Source organism: Salvelinus sp. IW2-2015, unplaced genomic scaffold (genome assembly GCF_002910315.2).
Source record: "Salvelinus sp. IW2-2015 unplaced genomic scaffold, ASM291031v2 Un_scaffold2853, whole genome shotgun sequence".
In the NCBI taxonomy this organism is placed as follows: domain Eukaryota; kingdom Metazoa; phylum Chordata; class Actinopteri; order Salmoniformes; family Salmonidae; genus Salvelinus; species Salvelinus sp. IW2-2015.
Genome location: NW_019944153.1, coordinates 27936 through 43038, shown reverse-complemented (window position 1 = coordinate 43038; position 15103 = coordinate 27936). Strand labels below are relative to the sequence as shown.

At 42.3% G+C, this 15103-nt stretch overlaps 1 long non-coding RNA gene across 1 annotated transcript; it reads right to left on the bottom strand.

Annotated features, from left to right (window-relative positions):
• Positions 1-3424: 3424 nt before the first annotated feature.
• LOC139025563 (uncharacterized) lies at positions 3425-5252 on the bottom strand. The gene is made up of 3 exons (XR_011477161.1): positions 5040-5252; positions 3914-4032; positions 3425-3791 (listed from the first exon to the last, which is right to left on the bottom strand). It is a non-coding gene; the product is annotated as an uncharacterized lncRNA (long non-coding RNA).
• Between the last annotated feature and the right edge of the window lie 9851 nt (positions 5253-15103).

Genomic DNA, 15103 nt, shown 5'->3' with positions numbered 1-15103 from the left:
GTCGGCAGCAACATGGACTGTGTGGGTAAAGTATTTACAACTAATGTTGAACGAAACTGGCTAGACAAGAAAACAAGCATCCTGCTCATATATGGTAATGATGATGATACAGATATTACAGTAATGATGGACAAAAAGTAATTATATAGCACAACAGCTGATTGTGAGAATTGCTACTAATATTAGTATATATCACTAACTACCATATCACTGATTATCAGTGGGGCAAAAAAGTATTTAGTCAGCCACCAATTGTCAAGTTCTCCATCCTTAAAAGATAGAGAGGCCTGTAATTTTCATCATAGGTACCTATCACTATGCAGACAAATGAGAAATACAAATCCAGAAAATCACATTGTAGGATTTTAATTTATTTATTTGCAAATTATGGGGAAAATAGTATTTGGTCAATAAACAAAGTTTATCTCAATACTTTGTTATATACTTTTTTGGAATGACAGAGGTCAAACGTTTTTGTTAAGTCTTCACAAGGTTCACACACTGTTGCTGGTATTTTGGCCCATCCTCCATGCAGATCTCCTCTAGAGCAGTGATGTTTTGGGGTGTTGCTGGGCAACACGACTTTCAACTCCCTTTCAAAGATTTTCTATGGGGTTGAGATCTGGAGACTGGCTAGGCCTCCAGGACCTTGAAAGCTTCTTACGAAGCCACTCCTTCGTTGCCCGGGCGGTGTGTTTGGGATCATGTCATGCTGAAAGACCCAGCCAGTTCATCTTCAATGCCTTGCTGAATGAAGGAGGTTTCCACTCAAAATCTCACGATACATGCCCATTCATTCTTTCTTTCCACGAGTCAGTCGTCCTAGTGCCTTTGCAGTAAACAGCCCCAAGCGATGATTTCACCCCCATGGCTCACAGTAGGTAGGTGTTCTTTGGATGCAACTCAGCATCTTTGTCCTCCAAACACGACGAGTTTGAGTTTATCCAAAAAGTTTCTTTTGGTTTCATCTGCCCCATATTACATTCTCCCAATCTTCTTCTGGATCATCCAAATGCTCTCTAGCAAATCAGACGGGCCTGGACATGTACTGGCGCTTTAGCAGGGGGAACACGTCTGGCACTGCAGCATTTGAGTCCCTGGGCGTAGTGTGTTACTGATGGTAGGCTTGTTACTTTCGGCCCAGCTCTCTGCAGGTCATTCACTAGGTCCCCCCGTGTGGTTCTGGGATTTTTTCTCACCCGTTCTTGTGATCATTTTGCCGCACGGGGTGAGATCTTGCTGGAGCCCCAGATCGAGGGAGATTATCAGTGGTCTTGTATGTCTTCCATTTCCTAATAATTGCTCCCACAGTTGATTCTTCAAACCAAGGCTCTTACTATTTGCAGATTCAGTCTTCCCAGCCTGGTGCAGCGTCTACTTTTGTTTCTCTGGTGTCCTTTGACAGCTCTTTGGTCTTGCCATAGTGAGTTTGGAGTTTGGATGGTGTTGAGGTTGTGGACAGGTGTCTTTTATACTGATAACAAGTTCAAACAGTGCTCATTATAATAAGTAACGAAGTGGAGGACACAGAGCCTCTTAAAAGAAGAAGTTACAGGTTGAGAGCCAGAAAATCTTGCTTGTTTGTGGTGACCAAATACTTTATTTTCCACCTCTACTGTATTATTAATTGTATGTTTGTTTATTCCATGTGTAACTCTGTGTTGTTGTATGTGTCAAACTGCTTTGCTTTATCTTGGCCAGGTCGCAGTTGCAAATGAGAACTTGTTCTCAAATAACCTACCTGGTTAAATAAAGGTGAAATAAAATAAAATAAATTCCGAGGTGACTTACCTGTCATCAACCATTGTTGTCCTAAGGTGGGTTTTAGTCAGTTTTAAGCTGAGAAGCTTCTCTCGCAAGAAGCACTGCTGACTGGTGTAACAACAGAAATCTTACAAAGTCAAAATAGCTCATGAAAGACCTCTTTATAAGGTTTTAGAAAAACAAAGTCAAGGAGAGTAGATGGTCTGTCCCTTCCACTTTTCTCTCTCCTATCAAGAAGCCGCTTGATTTGATGAACCTCATGTTTGAGGTCCTCTGAATCTTACTCAAAGGTCTGAGCAAAGGCAAAGGAGGCTCCTCATTTAAGAATGTTGTACTCTTTGGGTTGAGAGACTGGACCCCTTGCATTATCTCACAATTCTTTTTTGAAAAACTCCTGAGAGACTGTCAAGCACCTGATAAAAGATTGCTCTTTGGATGCTCTCACCATCACTTTGGTCACTATTCTTCTGTCCTACAGTGCTCATCATCAATGAGTTGTGAAATCTTAAGCTTGTTTTGGCTGTCTTTTGCACACTGTTTGTACATTTATTTTGCAGTGCTCTTCAATCTCTTCAACCTCTTTCCATAGTTCTCCAAAGTAACCCTCACTTCTGTAGTCCTGTAATGTGTCTAAGGGCACCTACTAGATCCACAGCCCTTGCTAGGTCAAGAGAGCTTTATTGGAGCATGTCAGAATGACATTTGGCATCACCAAGCACTTTACAAAAGGTAACCAAAAGCCCTATGAAATGTAAATCTATCTGAGAAAGAAGGCCCCTTGCCTCCACTGATCTATCACCACTATTTTCAAGTGTGATATCCTGTAGCACTCTCAGAACTGATGGAAGCCTGTCCCTGAGATTACGGCATGCCATGTATCTGCATGCCCACCTTACATCTGTAAGTCTCTGTAGTTCCCTGGACTGCTGCTGTGGATACATCTCTTTCTGATCTCTGAACCACTTGAGATGAACGTATGAGGCAGATACAAAGTTATAAAGCTTCTGCAGGAGAGCAAAACAGTTAGCTGCCTCAGGCACTGATTTTACAGCGTCGACAAGAACCAAATTCAAACAATGTTTATTACAGTGCACATAAAATGAAAATCTTGCACTGTTTTTAATCCATGCAGACACACCAGAATGCTTTCCGCTCATGGCGGATGCACTGTCATAGCCTTACCCCACAAGATTATTTCTGTAGTCCAGACCATGTTTTTCAAGGCAATCAATGATCATTTTTGTGAGACCTGCTGCATCTAAGCTTTCAGCTGACTGAAAGTGTAAAAAGCTTTCGTGGATGGTCCCGTTGTAATAGTACCTCACAACTAAAGACATTTGTTCTTTTTTCTTTAAATCTTTGGTTTCATCTGCAATCACACTAAAAACTTTACTTTCTTTTACTTCTCTTATTATTTCACTTTGTACCATCTCAGCTCAGCCCTCAAGAACTTCCTTCTGGATTTGGTGGATTGTGTACTCATCCTTTTCTCTATAAGAGGGTCATGCTTTGCTAATTCTTCTAAGATTGTCAAAAAATTACCCTTGTTGTGAGAGTCATCAGACTCTCGATGGCCTCTCTGCGCTATATTTTGAGTGGCAGTTACTAGGAGCACATCTGCAATTGTTTTAATGTAATGTTCCTCCACTTTCTTTTCCCGGTCCTCATTTATGACATCTAACATTGATGACTTGCTGTCAATAGCCCTTTTATGCTGATTCCAAGCATACATAGCATTTATATGATGCTCTACCTTCGAATGGAGCTTAAACCCAAAATCTTTAAACAGCACCTTTTTCCAGTTACAAAAACCTGACTATGATGTGAAGGCAGATTCAGGTGTATTGAGCAGAGAAAAATGCCTACAGGCGAAACAATAAGTAAAATTTTGACTTACAGAATATTCACGCCATGAATTGTCCTTATACCAGGAGCTGTTGAAAACCTTTTCCTAGTACCATGCTGAGTTCTGGGAAATGTTTTCAAACACGGCTGTCCTGTACTCTCTTCTCTGGATCTGGAAATGTCTGAAATACACGTTAAATAATGTGTCATATCTCTATGGAAATGTATAATTAAGGGATCTACAAGATTAGATACTAACAGCTGCTAACTAAAATGTGTAGTTTAAAGTATAGGCCTGGCCTACCATTGGGTCCTTTTGGAACACCATATCTGGTGCTTGATGCAGTTGGGAGGGGCTCGATGACATCTCCTGGCAGCTCTGGCTCACTGTCTTGTTCAGAGCCAGAGGTCTCTGTGTCATCCCTATTACATTAAAATAACACAAGAACCATTAGTGTATAATCACAATAAAAATGCCACAGCCATTAAAACAAGAACAAACATGAATCAACATCCAACATTTTAAAGTGAGGCTTAATCTGTCAAAATCATCTATTACAAGATGAAGCTTAAATTCTTAAACTTAAATTCTGAACTGGGCATGTGACTCGCTGCCTGGTAGATGCTCTGACCTGGTGGTGGTAGACTGGGTCCTTGTGAAGTCTGAACACACTGACTGACTAGCCTCAGGTAGGGAGCTGCTCCGGGGTCCGGTGGTGATGCAAGGGCTGGGGTCTGTTTGCACCTGATCTGCCTGTTTGTGCTTCTTTAAAAAGAAGTCTGATATCTCTCCCTTTCTTTTCATGTTTAATTGACCCTATGCAAAAATAAGACAGTCTATGGTTACATCTATGCATCCAATTACCCACATTTTAGTCCAATCTCAATCTTAATTACAAATCCCCATTATCATAACTGTACCTTAAAATCAACTACCAGCCTAAGTTACTATTTAAGTAACTTAAGTTACTATTTAGCCTTACGCTGCAGTAAGTAACTTAGCTAGCAATAAACTCTTACACCTTTACGATAGCAAACAGGCTATCTTCATATTGTGGTAATCTTTTGAGTAACGTTAACAGATTGATAATAACAACTGTTCGTTTATGGGTTCAAGTACGAAAATCTTACTGAGTTAATGGATTTCAAATTGCTGAATGTTAACTTGCTGAACACTGACAGCTGTAGCCTACTAGTTACCCCACATTAGCTAAACATTCGTATACTGTAATTTACGACACTGCACTGTATATGCGTGTATTACTAGCACAGATGTAAACATAATGTTGGCTAAATTGGGAACCGATCTCTCTTATCTGATTAACTGTCTGTTCATGGAGCCAAGGGTCTAACGTTAACAAACACAGCGAATCAATTTTTGTAAAAGTTGTTCAGGAAACCTAAACCCGATGCTAAACCTTAAAACTTACTTCAAATATGATGCTTTCGCCAATTGTGAAAAGAGCTCGTGGAGCTGTGGAAATATTCTCTCTTCTTCTTCTGTATGCTCTTCTTCTTCTTCTTCTGTATCTCGCAACCAACGTTAATATTCGCTCTTCCTCGATTTGAAAAATGTGCTGCCGAACATCAAATTAAATAATTATTTCAACAAGAGGTGAAATGAGATGTCAATCAGCATCAAACTGCCAGTAGCGAATTACATTTTGGGGTGGCACCCGGGGTGGCCAATCAGATGTCAGGGGTGTCCAGTGCCGGACACCCCTCCGGACACCCCTCTGGCTCCGCCCCTGTATATAGGGAATAGGGTGCCATTTTGGATGCACTCTGAACTCCTGCCAGAGTATGATCCTGTGGTCCCATCGTCATGAAGAATCCATTCACAGAGTAGGGGTCCTCCTGATAAACTTCCCTCCCTACTGGATCAATCCATGGCTGCAGTCAGGAATCCACAAATCACCACTCAATAAATCAGCAAACACATGGGGATGCAGACCAATCCACATGTAAACAGCAGTGTTGGGCGGCAACATGGACTGTGGGGTTAAAGTATTTAAACTAATGTTGATCGAAACTGGCTAGACAAGAATACAAGCATCCCGCGTCATATGATGGTAATGATGATGATACAGATATTACAGTAATGATGGACAAAAAGTAATTATATAGTAACAACAGCTGATTGTTGAAATTGCTACTAATAATAGTACTATTATCACTACCACTACTATCACTGATTATATATATATATGACCAATGAGAGTAGTAATAGTACCAAGGCTACCAACAACAAACAAGCACTCATGTCCATCTTTTGTCAGACCGTAGAAAGCAGGTGAAAAAATACACAATGGGATTGCCTTTTCAGCCGTGGCTCAAAAAGACCTTGTCAAGATTGATGTCTTCCCTGTAGCTCTTGAAGTCTCTAGTTAATAGTAGGGGAAGACTCTTGAAATTAGAATCCACTTCTTGCTAAAAGCACCAGGCGTGAATTGAGGACATTAGAGAAAAAACAGAAAGGTTCATGTCATTTCTATAGGGTGGTGAGACACCGGGAGAGGAGAATAGCCAATCTGTGCGGTGTAATGGATATGTCAAGAGTTTCTAAATCATAGGTGTCCAGGGCAGATAGACAAGAAAGCCAAACATAATGTCATCCTTCAGAGAGAAAGAGAGAGAAGAGGAGAGGGGGTGGGAGACAAACCAAAACGTTCAAACAGATGCAAGACTGAGAGAAGGTCATGGAGTATAGGGTTTACATTTGGACTCAAATTTAAATAATATGAACTGTTTATTATTTTCCTGTATGCTGTTACTTACTATTACCTCCCTGGCATATTGGCTTGTGAGCACTATGGAAATGAAGTAACGCTACTTTGCTTAACAATAACACACTGACTTTGAATCCTCTTACTTAAGGTTTGATTGCTTCTTGACGGTGGTTTTAAATGAATTGTGTTGAGGAGTGATAAAGAGCTTATTGTCAGGAATAAAAGCCCAGAGCAGTGAAGAAAAGCTACACATGGAGTGGCCAGACGATACAGGCTATTACGGTGAGGGAATGGTGTCCTTGACTGCCAGGACGGCTTAGAATTTTATTTCATCTTGTTTTGCCGGCTGCTGACAATGATGCGTGACTCTGGCACTGGTGGAAGAGGGCAAACATGAGAGCCATTTTAGATCTCATTTACGTGTGTGTGTGTGTGTCTGTGTGAGCCACGTGTATTAGCAAGCGTGTATGTGTGTGTGGGTGTGTGTGTGTATGAGAGTGTTGTGAGAGTTTGTTTTGAATGCATTATAAGAGTATATTTTGAGTGAGTGCGGTACTGCTTGCTATTCTCCTTGCATTGAGTGAGGTGGGTGTGTGGGTGTACTTGCACGTGTGTGTACCACACTCAGACTGACCTCTAGAAGTCTCATGCACCTAAGCCCTAAACTTCATGTAAATGACCACCGTGGAGAACTGAGGGACTCAATTTGTTGTTTGTCTGCCTTGTAGAGAGGATGGTTGAGTTGTAATGGCTCTCCAGTGTGTTCAGAATGTGGACGTTCTGTTCCTCAGCAGTTTGAGGCCGTCCCTTTGTGCTGTTGCCATGTTAGTTTGGTTGGCTGCTTGATTTGAGCCTAGCACATAGCGCGTTTAGAGGTTATCATTGGTTTTGTCAAGGTGAGTCAGTGCCTTGATTGTTTACAGGCTCAACCCTGGGCAGATCTGGACTGGCTGGAGCCCCAGGGAGAAGCTCACACCAGATATAAACGATTACGCCACCATAAACGAAGGCAGAGTTAATTGGTCTTTCAGGAATAAGAAAAAAAGAACCATTCAAGGGGAAAAAAGAAAGTATGTGATGAAAACCTCACAGGTTTGTTAAAGGCAGCATCCCAATGAATTATGCAGAGATACAAAACAAAAGGGAAGAAAACACCCAGTCTGAATTTGTCTCTGAGTCAGGCATGCCAAAAGCCTTTACTCTTTAAGTAAAGTATATGTCCAATAATTATCATGTCATCCTGCGTGTTTTCAAGCATACAGGAAATAATGATCCTGCTCCAAAAAAAGTGCTTGAAAAATAGCAGGAGTAAGACCTTTTGTTCTGATTGGTTCAGGCACCCCAGACATCCTTTTCAAAGAGATTCGGCCAGAGCCTTTCTTCCTCATAAACACATTGAAGAGCAATCTGTAGGATTAGAGGACATTGCAGAGATGATTTTGGTGCTGAAGAGGTCCACATGACCAGGATCCCCCAGTGTCCTGCTAAAGTCCTCTTAGCTGCAGCCTCGGCCACAGACAGACTCAGACATTCCAACCAACCCCCCAGCTGCAATCACAGCTCCAGCCCCTCTCGTATGAAGCCTCATCATCATCCACCTCCCCAGCAGCAMCACCACCAGCAGCCCCAGTCTAAACCCCAGCCCTGTCCCCAGTCTCCAACCCTCCCTGTCTGCACCCGGCTGGAACTTTATTTAATGAGTGAAGTTTKGTGCTGGATATGTGGGGGTCCCACACCAGGCTRGGAGAAGCAGCAGARGRAAAGCTTTCATAAAGCATGGGCGAACAAATGGGATTTAACACACAAGAGGCTCTGATGGCCTATTAATTCTGCTTTGGCTTGCTTCCAGAATGAGMCAGCCTCTCTCCTAATACATGGCTAATTTCTATCAGAGGTAYCAGGAGACTTTTTCTTTCCTGGGCAGGATGCATCCGCATAACTTTAATGGATTCATTCAAGGGCTACGGCACGGAGACATTGATTAGACTGCCTCAGAGGCCCTGCTGCTAGTCGCCTGACATAGGCAGCAAATGAAATGTGACCTCCGGTAAACAGGCCTGAACCACCCAGCCCCAGCATAATCCATTAGCTCAGAACCTTTCCCAATCCCATTTCATTAATGAAGTGATTTGAAAAGGGGGCTGCTGCAATTACCAATTTCTGAAACTGAAAACTCTGGAATACTAACAACAAGAGAAAAATTTAACACATAACGAAGGGTAAAAGATAGGTTGTTGAAATCCTTGAAGATGGGGTGGATATTCCAGCATTAAAACAGGATGATCCAGCCGTAAACACATGCAGATGTGGAAGAATGAATGTGGCGGCTTGAGGAAAATGGCCCACTAAAGGACCTTTTTTGGGCTGGATAACCAAAATATTTGTCAGCAGGAGAAAAGTCAATTTAATTCATAATTTGCCAAAGTCAAGCAATRACAGCAGGGGAGAGAGAGTTAATCAATTTGCAGTGAAATGAAAAGCAGAGAGGAAAAATGCTATCCACTTTTGTCTGATGCATTGGGGATTTAACAGTAGGACCATTCTGTCCATGCTACTTTTACAGGGTTACAGAACTTAATCAGAAAGCKCTTCAAATCTGGTCTTTGAGATTCACATACAGTTCACCCCCTGTCCTTTTTAACCGCCATCCTTTTCCTCAGCAGGTTCTGTTGTTTATACTACTGTCTGGGGGGGCGATTATTTTCCTTGAAAAAAGCTTCACCTTCCTCCTCAAAGAAGGACAATCACAGCATCACTGTAGGTGTATATGTATATGTAACGTCACTTATTTTTCTAATATCATTCATTTATTCATTTTCAATTAATAATTTATTATGCGACACACAGTGGTATGCAAATGAACAATTTCATTTTAATTAGGTTTTAATGACCAAACAAAGAATTAGTACTCGGTGTGGTGTGTGCATGTAGTTTGCACAGGGATGAATTTCAGAGCTTTGTTCAATGTTTGGGTAGAGCACATCACTGGTAATTCCACTGGCTGAGTCCACCTTATGCTATAGCTGATTACATGTATAGGAAGACATTTGAAAGTCAAAAACATTGACACATTTTTCCTATTGTACTAGGTCAGTTTGYAACAAATGCTGTGCTGAAGAAATAGCAGTGACCATTACAACCAGCGTGAACATAACAATCATGTGGCAAAATAGAGGCCCTGCACACTTTGAATTAGTCACATCACTGTTCCAGACAATGGAAAAGTCCACTAGCAGCAATGTCCTACACATTCTAACGATTCCCATTGCTCTGGGAGGAAAGGCAGGCGGAGGGCTTGATGCCGCTGGACCCAAATGGCATTTGATAATGRCTTTTTTCAGCAAACCCAAAAGAYATTGTTAAGATTTACATTTTCAAATATGTGCTGACCTTTWTCCCCYCCTCTCCTCTGTTCGCTTGTCATCAGGCCTGTAATTGAATCAATATATTTCCTGATCAGCCCAGAGATTGAATAAGGTCACAGGAAGCCATGTGTGGACATTAAAAATCATTATTCTACTCAAATTGAGCAGAGAYGGCATAGACCATTCAGGGTTCAAAATGAAATTCTATTAGAGTCTATTACACTTTTACAATTATAGAGACGTTCCAATATTACAACGGGAAATGAAGTCATAATAAAAAGCCCAGGGGTGTATTACAAAGAAATGTCCGTGCTATTTTTTTCTGACTTTGAGTCCCTTATTGAAATGATGAAGAGAACTTGGTGACTTTCCGGTCACTGATAAGTGACCTTGGTCATGAAAAATAGAGGAGTCTTTCAGTATAGCTCCATTTTCCTATTTCAAGTTATGTCTATACTCCCCTTGGCTATACCAGTTGCAGGCAAAGTTTCCTTCCTCCACAACGTGTTGTAATAATAGTGTGTCTACCTTTAAATCGATTWTCCTTACAGGCACGTTTTCAGACAAGTGTTATTAGCTGCAAAAAACTATTATGGCTTTTACTTACATTGAATTATACATAAAACATTTTTGCTGAGAAATGGTTCCTGCAGTACCTTATGCACTGTTCTGAATGGCAAAACAGGCTAATTGAAATTCCAAATGGAATCGTGCATTTGGAGGACAATGACTAAATCCTGTTACCACATCATTCCAGCAAAAATAAAAGGGAAAATTWAATATATCACACTATTAACTGAGAACTTTCAGTTTTAAACTCTGGCAAATAATGTCCATCTATCAAAGCAGGAATTAGATAAAATTCCATTTTTAATTGGCTTAGTTATGGAAATTAATAACACTTATCAGCAATCAACTTATCAACTCTGCACGCACGGAGAAGAKAGACACAGAGAGAGAGAGAGAGAAAGAGGGAGAGAGAGAGGGAGAGTGTGTGAGAGAGAGAGTGTGCGAGAGGGCGAGAGAGAGAGAGCAAGAGAGAGAGAAATCTGCAAAGCAAAGCGAGAGAAAACTGTTCCTTCCAGCTTAACATTTATGACGATCAGTCTACTAGTGCCATTTAGTTTACATGTTCATAAACGAGCACTGGGTCTGTCTTCCTCAAATGGGAAAATCTGTCTTTTGTCACATGGGGAGGATGACCTGTGTCTGGACTGTAACATACATCTGCTAATGTGGAGGAAGATGCTCGCCTCGCCTCCTCAGTTGTCATGCTGATGTTTCACACTAACTACAGCCCCTCTGGTCAATTAGGTGTGATGGCTACAATGTCTGCAGTGTTCCTACRCTCCTTAAACCCCAGTCAAATGACAGCGAACAGGGAAATKCGAGCGRCTTGGAATCGTTKCCGGGCATTGCAGCCATTATCGCCGGGTGAAAATGGGCTTTCATCTCAGGTGGAACAGAGTCATTGATAGACTACATCTCCGCTGTGAACCGGCCCAGTTAAAGTCTGCATAAAGAGAGGGATGCTAATGAAAYAGACCATTTATACCTTCAGTTCCACCCYCACCACTCCACATTTCTGGAGCATTAAACATCCAAGTGGAACGTTTATGAAACACRTAATGACAATCTAAATCAGTGGGCTGCTCCAATCTTCGAGGATTAGTGGTTTTGATGTAGTTCAATACGTGAAGGCATACTTGTCGCGTTATTAACAGCTTCAGAAGTCATGCCTGAAGAAGCGGGCGGGGGGAGGGAACTCTCTCTGCTACAGTACGCCACAGACCTCAGCTAGCAAATTAGGGCCTGTGATAATCTATTCAGGATGAAAAAAAGGGAGCGGGAGATACTTGGCCTGTCAGATCTGTCAGGTAGAAGAATGGAGGGTTATTTCATGTCTCCTTAGTGGATTTTTTACTTTAAGGGTTTCTTTTCTTGTCTCCTCTGTAAAACTCAGTGCACCACTTCCTCTGCAAGGCCCATATTAACCAGCCCAGTACAAAAGCAGTGGGATGACAACAATCGTGGCAAGTTTATAGCTAGGTTCATGCTAAATAAACTTGCTGCTTGGTGGCAAGCCATTATACAGTACATGTTACAACCAGTTAACCAGACCAAGAGCATCCGAGAAGGGTCTTATTAACCCCATAGCTCCCATCCCACCCAGACATCAGGGGCAGTGTATTCACTTCCACCCTGTATTCAAGATGTTACTAATCCACAGCTGCCATCTGTCTGAGACACTGAAGCCTGTGGGCTCTAACAGCTCTCAGACCAGCACTGGTGCCTGCCCTCCCCAAAGACCCCAGTCACCTGTCCACACATGCACCATTAACTGAAAGCAGAGCTCCAGTGTGGGTATATTATCAGCATGTCAGAGGATAGGCTCTCAGAATGCATTAGCAGGTGACTGGCAGGCATGCAGGGGGACTAAGGTCACTGCCTCGGCTGCCTCTGGGGACCCAAGGAGGTCAATCATATCATATCACTTCACCCACACTGTTACTGTGGAGATGGTGCAGACAGTTAGGCTACTATTCCTCCGTCACTCCAGCACCAGCAGCCCATCCATACGGAAACACTAAGGTGTCTTGACTGGGATGCTAAGCCTGGCTGAGGCCCTCTTCTCCCCAGCTTAGCAGGCTGGCCCTCTCCCTCTCCCCCAGGTTTGTTGGGGGCCCGACGGTGATGAATGTATTTTCCGTTGTGCGGAGCCCCCTGTACTGCTACAGCAATGCCAGATGGAATGAAAAACAGATTAAGGAAGCAGGCAGCCGGCACTGTGAGGATGTTTGGCTGGTGGCTATTGAGTTATCGGCCGTTTTCACACTTAATGAAACAACTTATAGCGCTGCAGCTTACTAAATATCCCCCAGTCGCTGGGCAGCGCAACAGAGCTGCCAGGGCTGAGAAGTCGACATTAGATTTTAATTAAAAACAAACAAACAAATTACCAAAAGAAAGTGGAAGGAAATGTAACTCTCCATCCAAGCACGGGGAACTTTGAACTCTTCAGGTCACTTTTACAAATCCACAATGAACTGTGGCACCATCTGAGTTAACATGGTTGAGGAGATGACAGGGTAGCCTACACACCCACATGAAAAAATACTATAGTATTCTATGGTTAAATACTATAGTATTCACTGTAATGTTTTTGCGAACTTTACTCTAGAATCCACTGTAGTTTTGCAGACATGCCTGTACTATACTGTAGTATTTACAGTTTACTATAGTATAAATACTGTAGTAAGAAAACACGGTAGTATATACTAACTATAGTAATTACATATTCAATCTCTCCCTATCCCAGTCTGCTGTGCCCACATGCTTCAAGAGGGCCACCATTGTTCCTGTTCCCAAGAAAACCAAAGTAACTGAACTAAATGACTATCGTCTCGTAGCACTCACTTCTGTCATCATGAAGTGCTTTGAGAGACTAGTCAAAGATCATATCACCTCCACCATACCTGTCACCCTAGACCCACTTCAATTTGCTTACTGCCCCAATAGGTTCACAGACGAAGCAATCGCCATCACACTGCCCTTAGTCATCTGTACAAGAGGGATACCTATGTAAGAATGCTGTTCATTGACTACATCTCAGCATTCAACACCATAGTACCCTCCAAACTCATCATTAATCTTGAGTCCCTGGGTCTCGACCCCGCCTTGTGCAACTGGGTCCTGGACTTCCTGACGGCCGCCCCCAGGTGGCGAAGGTAGGAAACAACATCTCCACTCCGCTGATCCTCAACACTGGGGCCCCACAAGGGTGCGTTCTCAGCCCCCTCCTGTACTGCCTGTTCACCCATGACTGCGTGGCCATGCACGCCTCCAACTCAATCATCAAGTTTGCAGACGACACAACAGTAGTAGACTTGATTACCAACAACAACGAGACAGCCTACAGGGAGGAGGTGAGGGCCCTCGGAGTGTGGTGTCAGGAAAATAACCTCTTACTCAATGTCAGCAAAAGAAAATAGATGATCGTGGACTTCAGGAAACAGCAGAGGGAGCACCCCCTATCCACATCAACGGGACAGCAGTGGAAAAGGTGGAAAGTTTTGAGTTCCTCGGTGTACATATCACCAACAAACTGAAATGGTCCATGCACACAGACAGTGTGGTGAAGAAGGCGCAACAGCACCTCTTCAACCTCAGGAGGCTGAAAAAATGTGGCATGTCACTGAAAAGCCTCACTAACTTTTACAGGTGCACAATCGAGAGCATCCTGTTGGGCTGTATCACCACCTGGTACGGCAACTGCACCGCCCATAACCGCAGGGCTCTCCATAGGGTGGTGCAGTCTGCACAATGCATCACCAGGGGCAAACTACCTGCCCTCCAGGACAACAACAACACCCAACATCACAGTAAGTCAAAAAAGATCATCAAGGACAACAACCACCTGAGCCACTGCCTGTTCACCCCGCTTCCATCCAGAAGGCGAGGTCAGTACAGGTGCAACAAAGCTGGGACAGGGAGATTGAAAAACAGCTTCTATCTCAAGGCCATCAGATTGTTAAACAGCCATCACTAGCACAGAGAGGCGACTGCCTACCTACATACTTGATATCATTGGCTACTTTAATAAATGGAACACTAGTCACTTTAATAATGCCACTTTAAGAATGTTTACATATCTCACATTACTTATCTCATATGTACTGTACGTATGTACTGTATACTGTATCCTACACTATCTATTGCATCTTACCCGCTCTGTCACTGCTCATCCATATATTTTATATTTATATATTCTTATCCCATTCCTTTACTAGATTGTTAGATATTAAGTTTTGTTTTGGAATTGTTAGCTATTAGCTGTTAGATACTGCTGCACTGTCAGATCGAGAAGCATTTCGCTACACTCGCAACATCTGCTAACCATGTGTATGTGACCAATACAATTTGATTTGATTTACTGTAGTGTTTTTGTGGACTGTAGTATACTGTAGTATTTACTGTAGTGTTTTTGCAGACATTACTGTAGTGTTTTTGCAGACATTACTGTCGTATTTACTGTAGTGTTTTTGCAGACATTACTGTAGTATTTACTGTAGTGTTTTTGCAGACATTACTGTAGTGTTTTTGCAGACATTACTGTAGTATTTACTGTAGTGTTTTTGCAGACATTACTGTAGTATTTACTGTAGTGTTTTTGCAGACATTACTATAGTGTTTTTGCAGACATTACTGTAGTGTTTTTGCAGACATTACTGTAGTATTTACTATAGCCTTTTTGTTTTATTATCTTTGACATAGCAGTTGGGGCTTTGTCCTTGAGAAAACCTACTGGCCAAAATACTCAAAAGCAAATTTTCCATAACCTGTAGGTAGGTAGTATAGAGGTCTGAACAGACAGTTCAGAACTTCTGCTCTTTTTTTGAC